Source organism: Equus asinus, chromosome 19 (genome assembly GCF_041296235.1).
Source record: "Equus asinus isolate D_3611 breed Donkey chromosome 19, EquAss-T2T_v2, whole genome shotgun sequence".
Lineage (NCBI taxonomy): Eukaryota > Metazoa > Chordata > Mammalia > Perissodactyla > Equidae > Equus > Equus asinus.
Genome location: NC_091808.1, coordinates 6,025,263 through 6,047,789, shown reverse-complemented (window position 1 = coordinate 6,047,789; position 22,527 = coordinate 6,025,263). Strand labels below are relative to the sequence as shown.

The window sequence follows — 22,527 nt, the reverse complement described above, 5'->3', positions numbered from 1 at the left end:
CTCCCTCTGCTCCCGTTGCACTGACCTTTTCGCTCCTGCTCCAGTGTGCCAGCCCCGGGGCTGCGCTCCAGCTGTGCCCACGGCAGGAAGTGCCGTGCCTCCTGCCACTTTCACTTCCTTCCAGTCCTTGCTCCAATCTCAGCTTCCTTCTTTCAGCGCTGTGCTGGGTCCTCCCTCCACCCTCACGGCTCCCCTCATTCTCTGTTATCCGGAGCACTAGTCAGCCTCTGAGATGCTGCTTCCACGGTTTGTTCCTTGCCTGTCCACTGTGGCTGGACAGTAAGCTCCCGAGGACGGGGGTCTTTTTCTCCTCGTGCCCTGCTGTGTGCCGATCGCTACAGCGTAGTATTCAACCTGCATTTGTTGAATGACTTAACATAGAATAAATCTTCTGCAATGTACGTGCTTGGGGGGAGGTCTGTAAGTCATACAGTGAACTCTTAAGGAACTGTCTTTGTGGTGTACACCAGAGAAGGCAGTTTTTGTTAGCTACCTCCTCTTTTGTGTATAAAAAACACATTAGATTCTGTAAGCATGAAACTTGTCGTGAGCTTTTTCTTGCAGAAGTAAAAAAGTATCCTTTTCCTGCACAGTGAAAAAAAGTATCTTCCTCTTCACAGTATCTCTCCACGTGTGTGAAGTATTCTCTCCTGTCTGCAATTCGTGCTGGTAAATGTTTTGGCTGTCAGATGTTGCATGGGGGGATGTTAGCACTAGGATTCTTGGTAGTTAGGGAATTGGTTGAGTTCTATCCCTGTTCGTCAGAAAGGGATGGACTGAGTTGGCTTCCTATCTCTAAGTCAGGGGCGCTGTACGCGGCCCCAGCGCACACATCCATCAGAATGCCACACTCTGCGGCCAGCCTGGTGGCATAGCGGTTATGTTTGCGCTCTCTGCTTTGGTATCCCTGCGTTCGCAGGTCCAGATGCTGGGCATAGACCTAGCACTGCTTGTCAAGCCATGCTGTGGCAGTGTCCCACATAAAATAGAGGAAAATGGGCACAGATGTTAGTTCAGCGACAATCTTCCTCAAGCAAAAACAGGAAGATTGGCAACAGGTATTAAATCAGGGCCAATCTTCCTCACAAAAAAGAAGAAAAAAGAACACCACACTCTAGTTGCTCTGGTTTCTTCCAGTATCCACGAGGTCAAGGCCTCCTTTCAGTGCTCATTCCCCATGTTGATTTTTCTGTTGTTTTTGGAAAGCTTACTATTAATAGTGCCCTTATCTAAGAATCTAGATGAAAAGCTGTTGCACAGCAGACGGATAAAATAGAAAAGCTCTATTTTGACATAGCTTTTTGTTAAAAGCTCTCTAGCCGTGCAGTTGGTTTGTTTGTTCATTTTTTTTTCTTTTAAGATAAATATCATGCTTGCCCTCAGAATTGAGGCAACCCCTAGATCTATAACTTGGCATCAGGAATAGAATTTTTTAAAAATGTTGGGTCAGATTTATCATTCCTTCTTCAGTCAGTATATCTAAAATGAATATTGTTCATCACTTTATGCTATTTTTTTTTGGTTTTGAGTGACATGTTTATATTTCTCGTGGCAAATAATATTTAATAATCATAAAATATAATAAGTAGGGCTGGCATTTCTTGACTGCTTTCCCTGTGGGGAACCGCTCTGTGCATTTCACATCCATCGGCTTCATTAGTTTATCGTTAGCCCCGCTAACGGGTAAGGAAAGTCAGGCTCAGGGAGTTTATAACTGTCCCAGGGCTGCACGACCAATACCTGCTGGAGCTGAATTTCGGTGCGTGTGGCCTAATCCTAGAGCCTATTCGTAACCTTTTTATGCTTATCATTTAGCACTGCATCCTTTGGCACCACGTTATTTTTATCACTGTTAGTTCCTTTCTCCTCGCGGTGTTGCCAAGTGAAACGTGGATGTGTAACAGGTAGAAACACTAAATAGTCAGATCACCCTAAGGGAGAACAGAGGGAAAGCAGTGTTTCACAAATGTGAGCACATTTACAGAAATTTAAAAATTTTAGACTTACTGCACATCCGAAATTGGGAGTCTCTGAAGATGCTAAAAATTGCCAGTCTGCCCAGTCAGCACATTTTTGTTGTGTAACATTTCTTCACAACCAGCCATTAGTCTAGTCACTCTAGAATTTCAGCCAGAGGTCTGAAGAGCATAGAGGAAGCGGGGCACACCCTTGGTGGCCTGTGTTACCATGGAAACCTGGGCACGCCACATCATCTTCCTCCCACAGCCTCAATTTGGCGGTTCACAGGGCTCCAGTTGTTTAGACACGGCAGGCGCAAGCATGCATTGGCCTGTTGGAATTGTGGGCTTTTTTCTTTCTACTTTCAAGAATTTTCTGTGCTTTCTCTAATAAGCATCTGTTTTTTAGTGAAAACAAGAAAACAAGCAAATATGTTTATATGTCCGCAGGAAAGAATTCTTTGGATGCTAATAAAAATTCATTGATTCCCAAGATGGGCCATTTTCCAAGCCTCTCATAGGTATAACGTGAGGCTTCTGCTGTGGCCACTTGCTTACTGCCCGTTGGTCGTGATTGGCATTACTGTCCAGATGTGTTTGCAGCTGCTCAACCCACACACTTTTGTAAGCTCTTGGCAAATGTGGTGCAGGAGGCAGGAGGGAGGGCTACAGCCCAGGCTGGATGGCTGAGAACTGATCGTATGTCTGTTTTTACTTTTTACTTTTTTTTTTTTTTTGAGGAAGATTAGCCCTGAGCTAATAGCTGCTGCCAGTCCTCCTTTTTTTTTTGCTGAGGAAGACTGGCCCTGAGCTAACATCTCCCTCTACTTTATATGTGGGATGCCTGCCACAGCATGGCTTGACAAGTGGTGCATAGGTCTGTGCCCGGGATCCCAACTGGCGAACCCCGGGCTGCTGAAGCAGAAATGGCAATCTTAACCGCTGCGCCACCGGGCTGGCCCCCATGTGTCTGTTTTTAATGAAATCAAAGATGAACATTAATTCCCCCTTTTCCATCCATCTATCCTCTAATGGATTTCCGGTGTGGGGGGCGGTGGCAGAGCAGCATTACTGATGGGAGGATGACCCTGAGCGGTTCAGAGACCAAGACCTGCTCTGATGAGCCGTCAGCAGGGCTTCTGTTCTGAATGTGCAATAGTATACCGTCCACAAGGAGCCCTTCTTCCAAAAGGCAATTAGGCATCGCAGCGCATCCTGCACATCACCAAAGGAGTCGCAAACCAACCATGGGAGGATGGCAGCAGGTACAGTTACTGGCGCCATGGAGCTTTAAAGCTAGAAGCAGCACTTTTTACTGTCAATTGTAATTGTTCACAAACCTATTTTACACAAATTATCTCATTGGCCCAGTGAGGCCGGGAGGTGGGAAGAATGGGTATTAAATTCTTGTTTACATCCTGTGTGTGGATGGTAAAACAGGGTCACTGTAGGGGCTGGCCCCGTGGCCGAGCGGTTGAGTTCACGCGCTCCGCTGCAGGCGGCCCAGTGTTTCGTTGGTTCGAATCCTGGGCGCGGACATGACACTGCTCATCAAACCACACTGAGGCAGCGTCCCACATGCCACAACTAGAAGGACCCACAACCAAGAATGTACAACTATGTACCGGGGGGCTTTGGGGAGAAAAAGGAAAAAATAAAATCTTTAAAAAAAAGAAAACAAAAACAAAAACAAAAAAAAAACAGGGTCACTGTAGCTGGGCTGGTGTCAACAGTGGTTGAGTTCGTGTGCTCTGCTTCAGTGGCCCAGGGTTCACAGGTTTAGATCCCGGGTGTGGACCTATATACTGCTCATCAAGCCATCCTGTGGCAGCGTCCCACATACAAAATGGAAGAGGATTGGCACAGACGTTAGCTCAGGAACAGTCTCCCTCAAGCAAAAAGAGGAAGATTGGCAAGAGATGTTAGCTCAGGGCCAATCTTCCTCACCAAAAAAAAAAAAAAGGAAAGAAAAAAAGAAAACAGGGTCAGGTAGGTAAGGACTTGCCTCAGGTTCCCAAGTAGGAGAGTTGGGACCAAAGTGAGTTTCTATGTCTTCAAGGCCATCTGTCCCCAACCCAGGCTGCCCCCAAACCGCGCAGGGGAGAGTCGTTGTGGGAAATGGGAGGTTTTATAGAAGCCCAACACGTGATTTGGCCAGTTGATACTTGGGTTCCAGTTATTCCACTGTATCCTGGAAACAGTGTGCTTGGATCAACTTTACCTTCTTACTCATGAAATCCAGCTCGTTATGTGGAAACCTAGCTGCTGTTATATGGACTCATGTGTGTCCCCCTTCAGTGCTCTCTGCAGGAATAAGAGGACACACAGAGCCCAGGGCAGGAGGAAGGCGTTCTGGGTGTCCCGGGGACTTGTTGGGAGTATGCAGCCCCGGCTCTGCACTGTCAGAGGGATTGAGAATGCCTCAGGGCCCCCTCCCAGCCTTTGCTCGCCTGTCACCTGAAGGGGTTGGCGCCTGAGCCTCGTGAGGCCCCCTCCAAGGGGCACGCTGGGGGCGCAGATTGGAGTCCCCCAGGACTCGGGGGAGATGCAGCTGCAGGGCATCTTCCTGGGGAGGAGGGAGCGGCGGGGAGAAGAGGGTACTGCAAGCTGCTGGAAGGTCTGCATTCCCAGGCCCCTAGACACTGTGGTGGGAACATTCTTTGAGGTTTTGTTAGTATTTTAGAATTTTTAAGGGGTAGATAATATCTAGATGTTGTGTTCCAGCAAAACAAATGTTGTTCTTCTGAAAATATGTTAGACAGAAAAACGCACCCGGATCTTCGCAGCCTGACTTAGAAATGCACTGAGCAAATGCCCGCTGTGTCCCAGACTCAGGGCTGCTGAGGAGGAGCGGGCCCCATCCTTTGTAGGATGCCCTGGTCTAGAGGGAGGTGGCTGGGGCTCGGGGGTTTGGACTCCATCTCCTGCACGGAGACCCTGTAGCTCTTAGCTTTGCTCACTTGTAGTTTTGGCCTCATGGCTGACTTCTCAAGAACGTCCCTTTGTTGGGCCTCAGTGTTAGGCCTGGTCCACGTCTACCATCTCTTCTTCTTCTCGCAGGGAAAGCACGCTGGCCAACAGTGTCAGAGACTGTCGGAATCAGAGCTGGCTGGCTGGATTCTGTAAAATTCCATGGTGTATTTTTTCCCCCTTGTAATCTGGCCCTGGAAAGAGACCTGCTGGTTGGAGTTCCCAGCGGAGAGGGCTTGGCAGGGATCCTGCTGGGTGTGGTCCTCAGAGGGGTGGCTCTGTTCCAGGCCGGGGCACTGGGGATGCTCAGGGAGGGGGCATCAGGCTGTGGGTCTCACAGTGGCATCAGGCTTACCCGCCCGGTGTGGGGCTGAGCCCCCTGTGCCTGTCCAGATGCACCTGGCCCTGCAGTCTGTGTGAGAGGCTCAGAGAGGTTACGTGGTTCCTCCAAGGTCACGGACTGAGAAACGATGGAGCCAGGACAGGAACAGGGCCTGCTGATCCGTGAGGCTCTGCTGCTGTTGGAATTAGAGGAGCAATTTTCTGTGAGACGTAACTGATGGAAGACCGTGATGTCAGTCTGTTGGAGCCCTGGGAGAAGCAGGAAGGAAGGAAAGCAGTGTTAGAATTGAAGGAAGGTTGGACCTGGCATGACCCCCCCCCCCCCATCATTCAATCTTTTGACTTTCTCTTTGCTTTCCAGGTAACCCCCTGACTACTCACATGATAGTCACTGTAGTAAGAGCTGTAACAGAAATAGAAGAGCAAATTTAAGGACCACAGAGGGAGGAAGCCATGGTGAAGTTCTGCATGGGAGCGATTGCGCACCGAGCTTTGTCATTTTGGAGGATGCTTATTACAGAGGGCTTGGTGGGTTCCTTTCCTTCCTGTCTTATTTTTGGCTGTTTTCTTTCTTGAGGTGTGGAGAGTTTTGTGGCCAGGTCCTCGTGAGGCAGCTCTCCGAGCCCTTTTTCTTGATCACTGATTATAATCCTAAAACATGCTGTGGGAACACAGGAGAGGACAAGAAAAGTTGGAGTTGAAGCCACCAGTGGGGCTCGGAAGAAGAATGAAGTTGTGTCCCGGTGGGGAGAAGTCAGCATAGAAGTGGCCTGGGGATGAGGACATGAGGGTGGGAGGGAGAGCTGGGGAATGAGCAGGAAGCCCTAAGGGCTGACTGGGATAAAATTATTTGAGACTGAGAGAAATAAAAATAACTGGGGGCAGAGGAGTAAAGGGCATCAGTAAGGACAGGACAGGCTGCGCTGCAGTACCAGGCAGTCTCAGCTGAGCCTAGGGCGGCACAGGTCTGTTTTGGCTCTCACCCCACATCCGCGTGTGCGCTGAGGCCGGGCAGAGGGGCTTCTCTTCATCCTGGCCCCTGGGGTCCCAGGCTGAGGGAGCAGTCCCCATTATAGACATTCCTGGTTCTGTGCCAGGGGAAAAGAGCTCTGGAGGGTCCTGTGTTTGCAGTTAGGTGCTCTGGCTCAGAAGTTACACGGGTCACTTCTTCTCGTAACTCACCGGCCACAACTGGTCCGTGGTCCCTCATGGCCACGGGGGCCAGGAAGTGCAGTGGGAGGGTGTGGAAGGGTTTAGGGGCTGCTGCTGGCTTGAAGATGGGGTTCCTGGCCTCCTGCCTCAGGGGCGGCTGAATGAGACATGCTGGCTAGTTGCATGAGGTCGGGTCACTCGGCTGGAGACAGGAAGTGACCGTCTTAGAATAAGTGAGTGTCTCCTTCCTCGGGGACAGTTTGGCGCAGTTGATAAGGAGGGTCAGTACTCACGAAGTGTTGTCTAGGGTTTTCAGAATGCCCGGAGGCTCTCTCGTGGGTGCATGGAGTTAGGCTGCAAAGTCTGGACCGTCAGCTCCTCAGGTTTGACGTGGTACTAACATCAATAAGATGAGTGCGTTTCAACTTGAAGCCATCTGATAATTTCACCCCCTGTTGTTCCCTGACAGCCCTGTAGAGGAAGTAAGCATGTCTTAGTCTGACATAGTGTTCTTTCGGATTAGAAAAACAAACTGCGGACGTGCGTTGAGAGCCTGCACATTGAGAGTTCCTCAGTTTACTGTCCTGCATTTCCCAGGTAACCGACATCCTTTAACAATTCTCTGCTTGTTGGCTAAGTATCGTTGGAGTCATTCTTCCGGCTCTAACTGCTCTCTGTTGTCCACTCATTCACCCCACATTCCAGCGCCCAGGGTGTTGTACTGAACTCGGAGGATGTGCAAGCAGGTACAGCCGCCAGCTGTGGTCCTCAGAGAGCTTACAGAGGTGGGGTTTGTGGACCAGGAAGTGGAGGCCAACAGGTGATATTTGCAGTTCATTGTAATACCTGCGTATCTGCGCTGTGTGTGTCGGATCTCCTCTTTTGTTCCATAGCCTTATGGTTTGGAGCTGAAAATGGAGCCCACAGAGTCCAAGATTCTCGTGAGGGTTGGGTGGATCGGGGTGAGGAAGAGGCAGCTGTGGACGGGACCCGGCTGGGTCCCCCGTGGATCGCTGGTCTGGTTCCCCTTCAGCCTTGAAGGAGGGAACGGGGGCATTCTTTATGCCCTGCTGTGCGGTATCATGTGTGCACGTGCGTTGGCTGCCTCTTTGCTCCATATCCCGTCATGGAGACCTGGGGGTGGTCCCAGTCTTACAAGCCAGGGAGAAGAATGACGTCCGCTGAAGAGCTGTTGGAGTTCTTGGGTGGAAGATGCGTTACAAGGTATCGCTGTAACTGGGCAGGCAGCAGGGCTGGGAAAGGAAGTCTGAGTTCTCACAGCTTCTTGCTTGTAAGAAAAGCAAAACGAAAGAAGAAACAATATGCAAGAGCCATGTTGCTCCTTCTGCAGGAAGAGGGGTCTCTGAGCCCAGCTGTGGGTCATCCCTAGTGAGCTGTGACGGGTGTGGTGACCTGTCTGGTCCCTCTGGTCTCAAATGGGGGTGCTGTTCTAGGAGAGGTGGATGCTGTAGGAGAAGTATCTGAGATGAGAACATTGACATTTAATGATCCGTATTAAAAAACAGCTCACTAATTTAGAAGTGTTGGTGTAGCCTAACTTTGGATTATGAAGAAAGTTACTTCTCACTTAAAGATGATTGTAAACGCTAACTTGTATCAAGATAGATGACCTTTTGGGGCGTGGCCCTGGGTAGCTGACCCTCTCTGGGCCCGAGTCTGTACCTGCATCCCGAGCCTGCTCTTCTCGGGGCTCTGACCCTGGGCGGAACTGGTCTCAGTTCCATCTCTGCAGTTGGAGGGTTGACCCCATGAGGCCCACGGTCCCTCCAGCCTTGGGCTCTGTGGTTCCGATGTCTGTTCCTGTTTATCCTGCTCTTTCTAAGCCATGGTTTCCCCTGTCTAAGCCAATGACATCTGCTTCTTTTTAATTCACATAAAAAGCCATGTCTTTCCTGTTACAAAATACTGTAAAATCAGGATTAAAACAGACTCCTAAACCTATACACACACCTCCACTCAGCCAGGGCACAATAACTGTAAAGGTCTTCACTGCAGCAATGCCCGTCCCACATTCACTCTGCTGAGGTTCACCGGGGCACCCTGACCCCGTGCAGGGCCGGCGCCCTGGGGCTCCTGGTCACAGACAGGGCGACGAGCTTGTCTTCACCTTTGGAATAAGCTCAGACCTGGCTCCCAGCTTTTGATCTGTTTTGATGCTACTAAACCACAGTGACCCCCTGTCCTGCTGCTGCCATAACAAACTACCACCGACAGAGGGCTTACCCAACAGACGTTGATCTTTCTTGGTTCTGGAGGCTGGACTCCCAGGGTCAGGGTCTCAGCATGGTTAGGCGGTCAGGTTCTGGTAAGGCCTCTCCTCCTGGCTGGCAGCTGCCTGACTTCTCCCCGTGCCCTCTCACTTGGTGGAGAGAGAGGGGCCAGGTACCTGTGTCCCTCCGAGTAAGGGCACTGATCCCATCATGGGGCTCCACTCTCAGGACCTCCTCCAAACCTCATCCTCTCCCAAAGACCCCTCTCCACCTACCATCCCATGGGGGGTTAGGGCTCCCATATGTGGATTTTGGGGGGACACCTCCAGTCCTTAGCATACCACTTCCCCTTACATTTGCACCTGGTGTCCTCAGATGCATACTCTCTCCCCAAGTTCCCTGCCCCAGAGCCAAGACCATGGGGTGCTCTAAAGCAGGGCTGCAGATGTCCTCTGGTTTACAAAATTCTTGCCCTGCCTCTTGCCTTGCCCGCCCTCCCCCCCGTTTCTCATTCTTGTCCTAAAGGCCAATTTCTTTTCAGCTGTCTCCTGCCTGGAATCGTCTTCCTTCCTAGCCCCTCTGAAGGGCCGCTCCATAGGATGGTTGACGGACTCTAGCTTGGGTTTCTTCCAAGGCACTACCTTCTGGATCCTAAACCCAGCTTCAGCCCGCGGGCCACCTCCCTCTAGCCCTGTAGCCATGTCTGCTCCCTGGATGCTGTGCTCCCCGTCCCCGGGCTGGTGTGTTGAGCTGCTGCTCCGAGGGGAGGACTCTGCGCTCACTTGGGGCTCTGCCTGTTGCTTCATTTTGCCAATTGAAATCTTCCCACTGCTCAGCTTAGGGGCCGCCTCTTCCATGCTGTTCTCAGAGCACCTTCCCAGGCAGCTGAAAGGTCGCCTGGGTTTGGTTCCCTTGTGACCCACGTAACACTTTCTTTGGGATCAAAGAGTCTCCCTTTCGGATTGCAAGCCCTTTGAGGTCTAGATTCTGCAACTGGATGAAAGACCAAAACGTGTTAATATTTCCAAGTCACGGTCATTCTCCGTACAGCGTCAAGTGCTGTCACGTAAGTATCTTTAAGGAGCTGGTCTTTGGAGGAGTGGTTGGCCTGGAGCTGCTCGCATGGGTGATAATATGGGGCACGTGGGGGTGTTTTGAAGCCTGTGTAGATCACTGGGATGCTCAGGCCTCAAATACAGACTGAGGTGTCATCAGAGAGTCCCTCTCCGTATGTCTTCTCTGAACAGGAGTCCCTGTGCGTTGGGTGTCCTCGTTGATGAGCAGAAAGTTGAGCCAGTCTTACAGAACAGCCATATAGACATTACGCTTAGAGTAAAAAAAAAAAATACTATCTTGAATTTCTGCTCAAATCTAGATGGGTTGTAAATGTCTTCATTTCTTTAAAGCACATTCATCAATTATAAATATGATTTGAATTTCATACCTTTGTAGGAGTTTTCACAGAAGTGTGTTTACGTATTAGACAAAGAAGTTCTTCCCGCTTCTGTCCCAGCTTTAGAACACGTGGTCACTCTTCTGTAACATGCTGGTGGGTACGTCCTTCAGGGCTGATACGCATGTTAGGCCACTGGTCAGAAGCCCAGATGCTGCCAGCCTCCTTTGTCGCAGGGGTTCCGTCAATGTTGACGTTGATAATTATGTAAAGTTATTCCCGTCTGCAGCCTGCTGCCTCAGTGGAGAACGATCAGATATGCACTATTTTATAATTGTAATCGTAATCCGAGTGCAATTTCAAGACTTTGTCTTCCAAATCGCTTTTGGTTGCGCACTTTCCCTTTTCTCCCGAAGCCCGGGGGCCTGCTGCTTGCGTGTGCGTCTGGCGGATTTGCTGTGCTAGAAGGGAGGGCTGTACAGATTAATCCTAGCGCTTACTTCCTCTCATCTCCGTAGGACTTCAGGGAGCTCGTTAATTGATCGCACCTTTCATGTGGCTTGGAGCTGGTGCCCCTGGATGGTTGTCTGTTTAAAGTGGGGCCCAGATGCCCCTGTGTTGCGTATAATGCGTGTGCGAAATCAGAGGGCCAGGACTGCAGTAAATAATTCATATCAGCTGGGGCTCATGCTGCTGGTAATGAGATCTCAGGGGCAGCGTCTTGAGTGCCCGGACCCCTCCAGATGATCTATGAATTGGTTTCTGCCTTTGTCCTTATTCAGACTGACAAATACACACTTAAGAGCTAATTGCATTCAGGTGCTGAGGGAAACGAACGCTGCTTTGTGTGGGTTTCCCTCTGACTCACCTATGAATCTGTGAAATTAGTATAAAGAAGGGGTGTGGTTCAGATGGCCAGAATCTGGGAGTTCTCCACCAGAGCATGCAGGGTCACTTGGGGTGGCGGTTCTGTCTGGGATGGCCAGAGAGCCAGGCTCAGTGAGGTCCCTGAATGTGCCAGCGGTCGCACATACCTGCTTCTACCTTGGGCTTGTCCTACTGGCCAGCACTGTGCTGTGTGGACGGAGACACCAGCATCATAGATTCTAACTTCTGCCTCCTCGTGAGACAGGAGCTCAGGTCATCTTGGTGCCCTTTCATCTTTCAAAGGTCCCGCATCTCTGGTCATGGCTAGGGGTGTCCTTGCTGCTGGGCAGTTCCATGGCCTTGACCCTCTGTTTCTCAAGGGGAGGTGAGGAAATTACGTTACATTGACATCCTTTTGCATTTCATCCTCTTTATATGAGCTCTGATGCAAACGGTCTTAGGGATACCTTAATAATTTGGCAACTTATTTTGTAAGAAAATGGGTTCTGCCTTGTTGTCTAAACTTGTGTACATTTATGCATATGTGGAAGTCCCCCAAACCTTTCGTCTTCCTTTAATGAGAAATAGTACATCTCTTTGAATAGAAACTGTGGATTCAGAAACTAATAGAGCACCCCATTACCGTGGAGGCGATAAAGGCTGGGAAAGCGTTTTCAGCTAAACACTAAAGCATTCTTGCCCATGGATGTTCCCTTTTCTGCTTCTTTCCCTTAAAACCTGTGAGAAATTGTAAGGAAAATATATCACAGGTAAATGGAACAACTTTATTGCTTATTACTCCAGGTGATCGACTGATAAATTAAAAGAAGTACGTAAAATAAGCTGGTGATTATTTTAACATATTCTGTTGTGAATGTGCCTAATTGGCCACTCCTCCCGCCGTTCTGAGGAGAGGCTGTAAGTAACAGCGAATTAGCATATCGCAGCCCTGTGCGGTCAGCGGGTGTCCTCGTCCATCTGCTGTGTAGGGCCTTGGGGTGACACCTGGCCAGTAAGAGTGGCCCTTAAGAGTTCTTTGTCATTCAAGAATGTGTGGATGAGTCAAAATCTTTAGTCTGATGTTCTTCTGATGTTAAAAAAAAATACACACAGACACACATTCATATGTATGTTTTGGCCAAGTGGTCATGAAAGCCCCTAAATTTTCTATGTTGGTGTCTGTACATTTATTCACTCATCAAATATGTATTGAATATCTGTGAATGTGCTAGGCACCCTATCAGTGCTGGTGTGCGAAAGCAAGCAAGGTCTTTGGCCTCAGGGTACTTGGAGTCGAGAAGGGAGGGTGACATTGGCCAGAGTCACCCCAATAACCATCGTGTTAGCAGCATGGTCAGTGCTGGTTAGAGGAAAGCAGAGACCGGAAGTGGGATCAGGAAAGGGCTTCTAGGAAGTGGGAGTTACCTAGTGAGCTGCTGCTCTTGGGTATCATCCCAGAGGGGGAATGGCGTGTGCAAAGGCCCTGTGATGGCAGGGATGTATTGGAAGAAGTGGAAGGAGGCTGTTACAGCTCAGTGGGGAGAGATTGCAAGAAGCACAGAGCAAGGGGGTAGGGGCTTTGACCTTTATAAAGCCTGTGAGCAGTGACAAGTCGTTGAAGGGTTTCTGGTGTAAAATCTTCTGTCAGTTTCACATACATTGGGAGCACTGAAGGGCCCTTCAGGAATGTGGGTCCCCCTCCACCACCACCCCCATGTACCCTGGCTTGGGTTTTGGGATGTGTCAGGCGCGGGGGCAGACACAGGTGTCCACATGGTTGGGGAAGAGACTAGATCACCGTGAGTTCTCCTGTGTGAAGTAGAACAAACAGTGGGTGCCACGAGGTGCTATCTGTTCCCATCTCTTTGCCTCTTAGAAATAAATTTGATTCCGTGGTTGTTAATTGTTTGGCTTAGATGTTTTCTCTACTTAGAGCACATGCCATGTGTAATATTCTTACAACAATTTCAGTTCACTAGGCTTCAGTAATCCTAGGGCCACCTTCCAAATAACCAGAGCCAAGTCAACTTCTGCCTGGGGGTGGTGTGCGCAATTAAAGCGTTCTACTCGGCGTGAGTGGTTTCTCTGTCTGATTGTTTTTCTAGTAATAAAATGCAAGTGTTCGCAGCCTTTTATGAAGACTATGCGAGGGTGATGCACAGCCTCTGCTCCTTCCTTTGGTCAGAGGAAGAGTTGTCACTTCCACAGTCCAGCAGTGCAGAGCACGTCCCACGCTTAGATCGGTCATCCGGGGTCACCCAACCGGGAATCAGAGGACCAGACTTTACAGGGCATCTGACCACAGCGTCCATCCTCTTTCTGCTCTGCCTCATGCTGTCTTCTAACTGACCCCACTGAGGAGCTTGCCAGTATTGTTAAAATGGGAGTGATCTCAAATGACCTAAATTGGAATGATCCCATTCTTTACTCACAGCCTGAGCTATTTTTTCAAAGTATTATCTCTGTAGTGTTGCTAGGCAGAGAATTTATTCCTTTTTGCCTAAATTTATCCATAAACATGGATCAAACGTACATTTGGCATCATTCTCGTCTCTGAGCCATTGTAGCCTATTTTTTATGCCAAGGGAAAGTGTTTTAAGGCAATGGGGTCAGCCGCCCTCTGCTCTCCTGACTTCATAGGATAACTATTCTGCCTCTCTTGGGGAGCTGGGTTATTGTGAAACTAGGTCAAATTATTGTTTTTCTCTTTTTGGCTATGGCCATTCCAAAGACAGAATCCTCTCTTCAAAAACAATCTTCTTGAAAGTCATATATTCTTGGGATGGTCGTCAAAGGCAGAAAATGCAAGAAAGAGCTTTGCCTGGGCAACATCTGAACAACTGAATGACTTCTGAACTTCACAAATGCTTCAAGCAAAATTAAAAGGCAAATAAAAAACTGGGAAAATAGGTACAATGACTGGCAAAGGATTGTCTTTTATATGTAAAGAGTTCTTATAAAACAATAATAAGAAGAAATTCCCCAGCAAAAGGAATGGACATGGATTCATAAAAAGAAATAAAGGGGCAAATAGGATGTAAATATATTTAGCTTCATTAATTAAAGAATAATTAAAATGATGAGGTGACTTTAAAAAAAATCTAGTTAGGTACAATGTGAAAAACAAAGACCCCATGCTAGCAAAGATATATGGAAATGGGTCCCTGTCTTGGTCCGTTGCGGCTGCCATAACAGACTACCACAGACTGGGTGGCTTATAAACAGAAAATTACATCTCACTTTTGTAGAGGCTGGACCCCGGAGGGCAGGGAGGTCAGGTAAAGGCCCTCTTGTGCATCGCAGGCTTGTATCCTCACATGGCCGAAGGGGGCAAGGGGTCTCTTCTGGGCCTCTTTTATAAGGGCATCAATGCCATTCATCAGGGCTCCACCTTCATGACCTAACCATCTCCCCAAAGCCCAGCTCCTCACACCATCGCCTTAGAGGTTCGATTTCACCCCATGAATTTTGGGGGACACATTCAGACCATAGCATTCTCCTTTCACATTAGTGAAAGAAATGTACATGGAGACAGCCCTTCTGGAAAAAATTTGGTAAAATGTAATGAAAGCCTTAAAAATATAGGTGGCCTTTGACCTTGCAATTCCACTTCTGCCTACAACCTGTCACCTGGGATTAAATCAGCCCATTAAATAAAATGCATATGTGAGTGTATAGGACCCCCCCCCCCCGCTACCTGTGTGTGGCTTCCAGCCCCACTTGGGGTCTCACCCTGCCCAGCTGTGGTCGACTCAGCATCACTCGCCGCCTAGACGGGATAGACTTCTATTAAGTGTTTTTGCCCTGAACAGATTTTAAAAAATTAGTAGTAAAAAAAAAAAAAATTGTGCACATTTAATTTTAAAAACCACTTTGCAGCTTAACAAAAGCTTGGGAAAGACATGCTTTTTTTTTTTGCATCTTTGAAGTGAGAAGGGGATGTACTCTGTAATTTTAAAATGCCATTGTTAACTTCTCTAGAGATGCTTGTAAAGCAAACAAATGTGAATCTTTAATTTTTTTTTTTTTTTTTTTTTACTTTGAATGGATTAAAAAGTCAAAGTCACACCAGTTCTCCAGGGATTGGGCTGGACGCTCACGCTTGACGAATTTGCAGTAAAGAGGGGAAACATTTGCTTTCATTTTTGGCACGCTGCAGTGGCCTTACCAGAGGACGGTAACTAGGATTTTAAGGATTAATTGTAATGTAGTCAAAAACCATCCTTAAAACACTGAACAAACATGTGTGAATAGATGAGAAACAGGAGTCAAAATAATTTTTAAACACCAGGTTGAAATGTCCAGAGAATTAGATTTTGTTCTGTGCAAAGCCCAGGAAGTTACTCCTTCTGTAAACATTTTCGAAAACGCTGGAGTTGAAGAGGAAGGTAGGATGGTGGTTGAAATAATGAAGCCCCAGATCGGCAGTGTGCTTGCTGCGGCTGTTGCTTTTGGTGTTAAGAACGTTTGCTTTTGAATTATCATCTCTAATCTATGACCTGGATAAAGGTTTGGGTAGAAACATCTTCTACCTTCAAGACGTTTGTTTTCCTAAAAACTCTCCAAAATCAGATTTATTAAGTAAGTGAATACAATGGCTCGTTTTGGGATATGCATGAACTCACTTTTGAATTTAAAGTCGGATTTGGGAAGCTGCATTTCCTTTGTGGTGGTGCGGGTTGGGGACTTGGGAGAGTTAAGATAAAGAAGAGTTAAGTAACTCACATTTTATGGAGCATCATCCAAGCATATGCGACTTGTCTAATTTTGGGAAAATCAGCATTTGGCAAGTTCAAGCCTTTGTTTAATCACACATACGTGTTTTGTAGGGTTGTATAAATTCAGTCTTTTTGATGTACATAATTTCTGCTCTCTTTTTACTGTTAGCCCAGTTGAGATTTGTAGGCCGTTATATCTATGACTTTTGACTGTGTTCTGGTTGGGACCCAGAGCTCCAAATTCTTGGGAGGCTAATAATTTCTGTCTCATATTACCGAACCACAGGGGCTGAAAAACTCTAGTAGGTTTTTCTGGGGGATTTTCAGTAGCAATTGGCTTTTGTGGGCTCCCCACCTACTCCTACTCTGCCGAGCCAGTGTATCGTGTTACTGGGCACCTGCTCTGTTCTTGCAATTGAAGTCCTCATCTGTCCAGTTTAATTGGCTTCCTGCAATTCTTTTCCTTTTCTGTCTTTTACTTTCCACTGATGCAGAAATTTTCAGGCATAAATTAGCAAGCTTCAAGGTAAGGATTTATAGACTAAAAAGGCTTTAATTATTTTATCTTTGCATTAGTAAGACCCGTCATTAAGCTTGTATTTAGACATTGTACCATACGAGCTTAAAATAAGAAGACTGTTAATTCTAATAGTGTCTGTTAATCACTATTATTAATAAGCTCTTGATAGTAATATTTAAATTTTATCAAGCTCTGGTTAAGTGGTATGTATAATCTCATTTAATCCTCACCAAAAAAATAAATAACCTGGGAGAGTAAATACAGTATGTTCATGGCCCCCAAAGATGTCCAGGTCCTAACCCCTCAGTCCTATGAATATGTGACCTTAAACGGTAAAAGGGACTTTGCAGATGTGATTAAACTGAGGCCATTTTGAGGAGATTAGCTTGCATTATCCAGGTGGGCTCATTGTGACCATACGTGGCTTTATAAGAGGGAGGCAGGAAGGTCGGAGTCAGAGGAGGAGATGTGAGGAAGGAAGCAGAAGTTGGAATGATGGAGCCTGAGCCGGGGAATAAGGGCGGTCTCTAGAAGCTGGAAGAGGCCAGGAAATAGATTCCCCCCAGAGCCTCCAGAAGGAACCAGCCCTGCAGACACCTTCGTTTCAGCCAAAACTAATTTGCATGTAAGATATGAAATCTGTGTTGTTTTAAGCAGCTGATTTTGTGGTAATTTGTGACAGCAGCCGTGAGAAGCTAATGTAATAAGTACCAGGACTTACTCTGGGACATCCTGCTCGCTTAGCCCAAGTGTCCATTTCCTTTCAGTGCTCAGACACATGGGTGATTCCTTCTGTATCGCCAGGAGGGTGCTACTCTGCCTTCCTCCGGGGGGCTTTGTCCAGGAGGGGTGGCCTGAGTCTGTGCTGGACTCGGTTTTTCTGAGCTTCAGCACCCTCTGGGCCGTTCTGATACAGGCTGGTTGCCTTTGGTGATGCGGCTCAAGGAGAAGCATGTTGTACTCGCCCTGGTTGCTTGTCCTCAGCGGGGGCGCTGCCTTCCTGGGCCTCTGCGGCACCTGGCCTTGGCCCCCCAGAGACCTTGTCACATCCAAAGCCCTCCCATGCCCCATGCTGAGCTTCCTCACCTTCTAGGAATCAGCTGTTAGCACCCTGGGCAGCAGCTTCGCCCAGAGGAGGAGGGTTGTTCCTAGATGATGCTGGTGCCCTCCCTGACAGTCAGCCTCACACAGCAGCCAGCGGGAGCCCTCCAAACCCCAGTCAGGGTGTGACCCCCTCTGGCCAAAACCTCCCCCTGGCCTCCAAGACACCGTGCGGCCTTCTGGCTCCCCCAACCCACACCTGCTGCCGCTTGGGCCTCACTGGTCATCCTCCTGTCCCTTTAATGCGCCAAAGGCACACTCCCACCCATTGGTGTTTAGCACTGTTTCCTCTCCCTGGACAACCTGTCCCCCCATATCCTTGGAGCTTGGCCCCCCACTTCCTTCAGCCTCCACTCAGGTGTCCTTGGAGAAGCCTCCTTGACAACCGCTGTCCCTTACCTGTTTCTTGATTCTCCACAGAGCTTGCCAGCCTGACACGTGCTGTGTGTCTCTGCCGCTGGATGTGGTGTAAGACCTGTGAGGGCCCTTCAGTGCCATGTCCCCAGCACATAGAACAGGGTCCAGCCAGCAGTAGGCACTTTATCCGTGTTTGTTAGGTATGCAGGTGAATCAGTCTTGAATTTGCTCTCATTCTCTCTTAGTCATGGTAAATGGTGCCCAAGCTTAAGCTCTTCAACCTTTAGTGGTGACAAATTGTCAGCACCCCCCCTCTGCTGATGGAGGGGTGGTGAGGTCTGGGGGTTGGTGTGAACTCTGGGGCCAGGGGCTGCATTTGAATGTTGGCTCTACTGCTTGATTGGCTAGGTGACCTTGGGAAGTTGCTTGATTTCTTTGTGCCTCAGTTTCCTCATCTGTGTCAATAAAATGGGCGTGTTCTCGTCCCTCCTCGCAGGGTGGCTGGGAGACTTAAATGAAATAGATGTGTAGGACAGTGCTAGGGACATCGTGAGCAAAAACCACTGATGCTGTTGTTCTCGTCCTCATCATTTTGGGCACCACATATTCTTCCAAGTCTGTAATGAGAACATCTGTGTTGAGGGATCCCACCTCACTCCTCAGGGGCCCATCACGTCTCTGGTCTGGTTTCTCTGGACCCTGATGGCCCCCTGCCCTTCTTGCTTTTGAAGGCTTCTCCAACTCCACGTCAGTGACCCCTCTGGTCTCTCCAGCACGAGGGCAGGTCATGCCCTCTGTCCGTGCTTGTCCGTGTGTTGGAAGTCGGAGCGCTGCTCTTTACCATGGGTTTTATATCCCAAGTTTCTGAAGATGGAGGAGCCGCAGCTGCTACTGTGGAGGTGCTCCCAGTGTCGCGGAAGGACGTGTGATTGTCACCCCCCAGGAATGGCCACAATACCCCTCCTTCGTGTGTTAACGTTAAGGGGGTGGGGGGATACCACCTGAAGGGAGTGCCGCTCGGGCGTCGCATCCACTAGGAAGGGCATCCGCAGTGTGGGCATTTCCCATCGCCTCTTAGAGACTCTGCCCCTCGTCTTGCAGCTGATGAAGCGGAGTTTAACATACACATCTAAGGCTAGCGGTCGGCTTGCTGCTGTCCAACACGACATCCTGTTCACCACTTCAGAATGCCTTAACCGTTCCCTGGTGCCTGGTGGATAGCTTCCACATAGAGGGAAAACCATCCGAAAGGACTGAACATTCTTGGTTTGTTTTTTTTTGCTACACAAAATAAGATTTAGTGAGAGTAGCTCAGGTTCAAAGCGGATGCTCCTCTCCACCCTCTTCCCAGCTGTGAGAAAGGAACTCCCTGGAGTGGTCAGTGTCTGCCGGCCGCCCGGCTGTCCTGTAGGCTTGAGAAAGTGTTCTCTGTGCATTAGACTGTGAGGAGGTTCTGGAATGAGCTGATTAATTCTCTCTTCGACTCTCTGGCCAGTCCGTGGTCTGTAGCATCCTCATCCTCTAAGGCACCCTTAGCTCTGTGACGGGCAGTCTCCTCTGACCTGTGTGCCCACAGGCACCTGAGCGTGGCGAATGGACACTGGACTTTGTGCCTGGACGCATTCCGTACAGCAGGTGAGCGTGGTCTGGAGACAGTTGTTGGATGACAGGCTTGGCCTTGGCTGTGCTTCCTTTAACTGAACTCCAGTGACCGGTTGTTCCTAATTTGTGGACTACCCAAAGTCAACTTTGACCCCTTGGCCAGTGTCGGTTTTGAAAACCAGACTTGTAAAACAGAAGCGGGCGGTTCTGTGGCCACTCCTCTAGGTCTTATGGATTATTTGGACCATCCTAGTTAATGTTCACCCAGCACTTATGTGGGCCGGGCTCTATTCTTAACACGAGCTCATTTACCCCAAACCCTGTCGCATGGTGAGATTTCAGGAAATGCACACGTTGCTTCTTGCACATGCATACGCTGGACAGTCATTGTAGGAAGGAGAGTGTGACGTTTCTGGTCTCTTCTGCCAGGCAGCATTGCTTCAAGGAAGGGGCGTAGGACTGGAGAAGGCATACGATCTTGATGGGCTGGGACGTGTGCTCCCCGCCCACCCCACCTGCACGGGGAGTGGAGGGGGGCAGAACAGGAGTCAACAGCAGCGCCTGTCAGTTTGAATCGGGGTCTGTTCTAGAGTTGCTCTCCTTTTCCTGTTGATGGCCCCATGTTCTCCGGGCTGCCACAAATGGGCCTTTCCTTTCCTTTGGAACTTTTGGTATAGCTGCGGAAACAACGCATCTGAATGGACTGACTCCCTAGGGGATGTATTCACGTTCTGCGGGCTGACCTCTGCTCGTCGGTGTGGAACGCTGCGCACAGCACAGGAATCTATGGGCGGCAGCCACAGAGCAGGATTTGCTTTGCCTCGTGCCAACTTGTGTAAACATCAGCAAAACGTGTTTTGGGGACAGAAAATTAGTTAATTTGGAAATGGCGGGTTATTACCCGGCGCTTGCTCTGCACGTGGCGGCTTTGAGCATGCTGCCTCAAGGTTTCAGGGTGACGAGAGCCGTGCTGGGTCAGGACCGTAGCCCCTCGCCCAGTGCCTTTTCTGTTCCCGTCCTGTGCTGCTGGGTCCCCGCACGAGTGCTCACAGGCCAGCTGCATGGACTGGGGGCCTCCCCCAAGGCTGGGCGTGAATGGAAGGGTTGGATGCTATGTCGTAGGTCTGTGACGAGCTTGCACGTCTGGAAGCGTCCCAGCAACACTCTTGGGTGTATTTCTTGACTTTTTGGCTCTTCACCCCTCCCCACAGTTTTAGACCTTTTCTCTGAATGAATGACGCATATCTGCTTTCTGCCACCCTAAGTCATTACTTTCTAAGTCAGATTTTTTTTGAGTCTTGTAGTGTTTTTCAATATTTATGAAACACTTAGTATCTGTAACATGACAAAAGGTCATATTTAATAAGGTATGGTACCCAAGAGGAATATTTTGTTTCTGTTTTTAAAGATGATCCAATGCGAGCTGCCTCATGGATGAATTGTATCCCACCAAGCGGGGCCTCAGGGGGGTTCTCTCACCGCTAATTACTAACAGAACGTGGGAGTATGGCCAGCCTTCTCCAGAGGTGCTGGCCAAATGTCAGCTCTGCAGCCACCCTCCCAAGCGACACTTTGCTGAAAGCAAACTTATTAACCATTGTGAGAGCCTTACAGCGTAATTGTTGAAAGTATTAAATGGCTCAAGTCCTAACATCCAGAGAGAGGACCATAATGGGTGTTGTTATGCATCTCCCCGATTTAGAATTCTACCATGTTTGCTTTTTCCATATGGTGTATATGTCTTTATGTTTATGAAAGAAAACAGTATGGAAACCATGGAACATCCATCACTGCCTCTTCTCCTCTGTTGAAGATGATTTGTGTCTTTCCCATCCGCATCTCTCTCAACTGTGACTTGAGTATGTGTCCTTGGACAGTGTATGGTATTCCACATGCATGAGAGGTTAGAACCTGCAGTGGTCCCAATCTAAAGCTAGCCTCCTGCCATTGGAATGAAAAAAGTGTGTTATTATATGTTGTTCTGGTTCTTTCATTTTACCTGCTGTAGAATATTCCATTTAGAACTTTAATTATTTTGTAGTTAAATATTTCTTTCTTTAAACAGTTAAAAAATGTTATTTAAAATATTGTAACACATTTTTCTCCTCTGTGTATGTGTGTGCTGGAAAGGGTGTGTGCTCACGTGTGTTAGTGAGCAGTATAAATGTTTGTGTGTGCGTGTGGTGGAGAGAGAGAGCTGAGGGACCTGTGCTCTTGCCCCTCGGATGGTTGTGGGTGTGCGTGTTCCATGGGACGGGCTCTCAGAGTTGCTCTAGGTTGCCGGGTTGAGACTTGGGGGACTGCCCTCTTTTCCTCTATAACCTAGGAATCTCTGAATGGAGCAGCAGACCCTACACAGACCTGAGCTACTTCAGGAGCCCACTCAGAGATCTCAGATCCCAGACGCTGCGGATGCTGCCTTTGTAGCAGCCGTGCGCACAGGGTGACTTGTGCTATGAGTTGAAAAAGGTGTGATGACCTGCAGGCCTCGGGCCCTTGAAAGTCTGGCTGAAGCAGCTGGAAGAAAATCCCAGGAGTCCTATTTGGCTGGGGTCGGGTGTATTCGCAAGAAAAGGTGTGTTACCTGTATGGGGAAGCGTGGGCCTGATTGTCTGAAAGAGAGAAAGCTGTGCTTTGAAAATGCACTGTTATTAACCCTTCCCAAATAGCTATTTTTGCAATTACGAGTCACCCAATTTTAATTCTTTATAAACTTCAACTTGAAAGAGATTTAAAAGATGACAAAAAGGGCAAGAGTGTTTAGGAGGTCTTTGTACAACTTGGCTAACACAGAGCTGGCTGTGATATATTGTGCTAGAGATAAAATGTGTCATCTGAAAGACAACACAGCTTGTTTTTAGCTTCAGCTGGGCCTTTCCACTGTAATCTTGGTTTAGTGAGGGTTTCTCATGGAAGATTAAAATAAAATAATTTAGGACATTGTCACACACCATTGGTAGGATATACATTGGCTAGTCCATGCAGAAGGCAACGTGACAGCCTTTGACCAAAGCCTTGAAAATGATCACACCTTTGGTCTAGAAATTCCACGTGGAGAAAGGTATTGTGGGAAAGTAGAATATTCGCAGAGATATTTGTAAAAAGAATGCACAGGTATTTGTTGCTCTGTTTTATAAGAGTGAAAAATCCAGAAAATGTGAATGTCCAGGTTTGTTTCTATATTATGCAGTGGCCAGAAATAACTAAGTACAGCTCGCACGCTCTTCCTTGTAAGTTTGTTCGGTGGGTTAATGGGGAGACTCAGGTAAGACCCACGGGGTAGGTCCTGGTGCATGTTGACTGTGTGATGCGTAGG

The 22,527-nt window shown here is 48.4% G+C and overlaps 1 protein-coding gene across 5 annotated transcripts in view; it reads left to right on the top strand.

Moving 5' to 3' along the window:
- AGAP1 (ArfGAP with GTPase domain, ankyrin repeat and PH domain 1) overlaps window positions 1–22,527 on the top strand; it is a 559,975-nt gene that overhangs the window by 97,977 nt on the left and 439,471 nt on the right. The gene's annotated exons all lie outside the window — the stretch shown is intronic.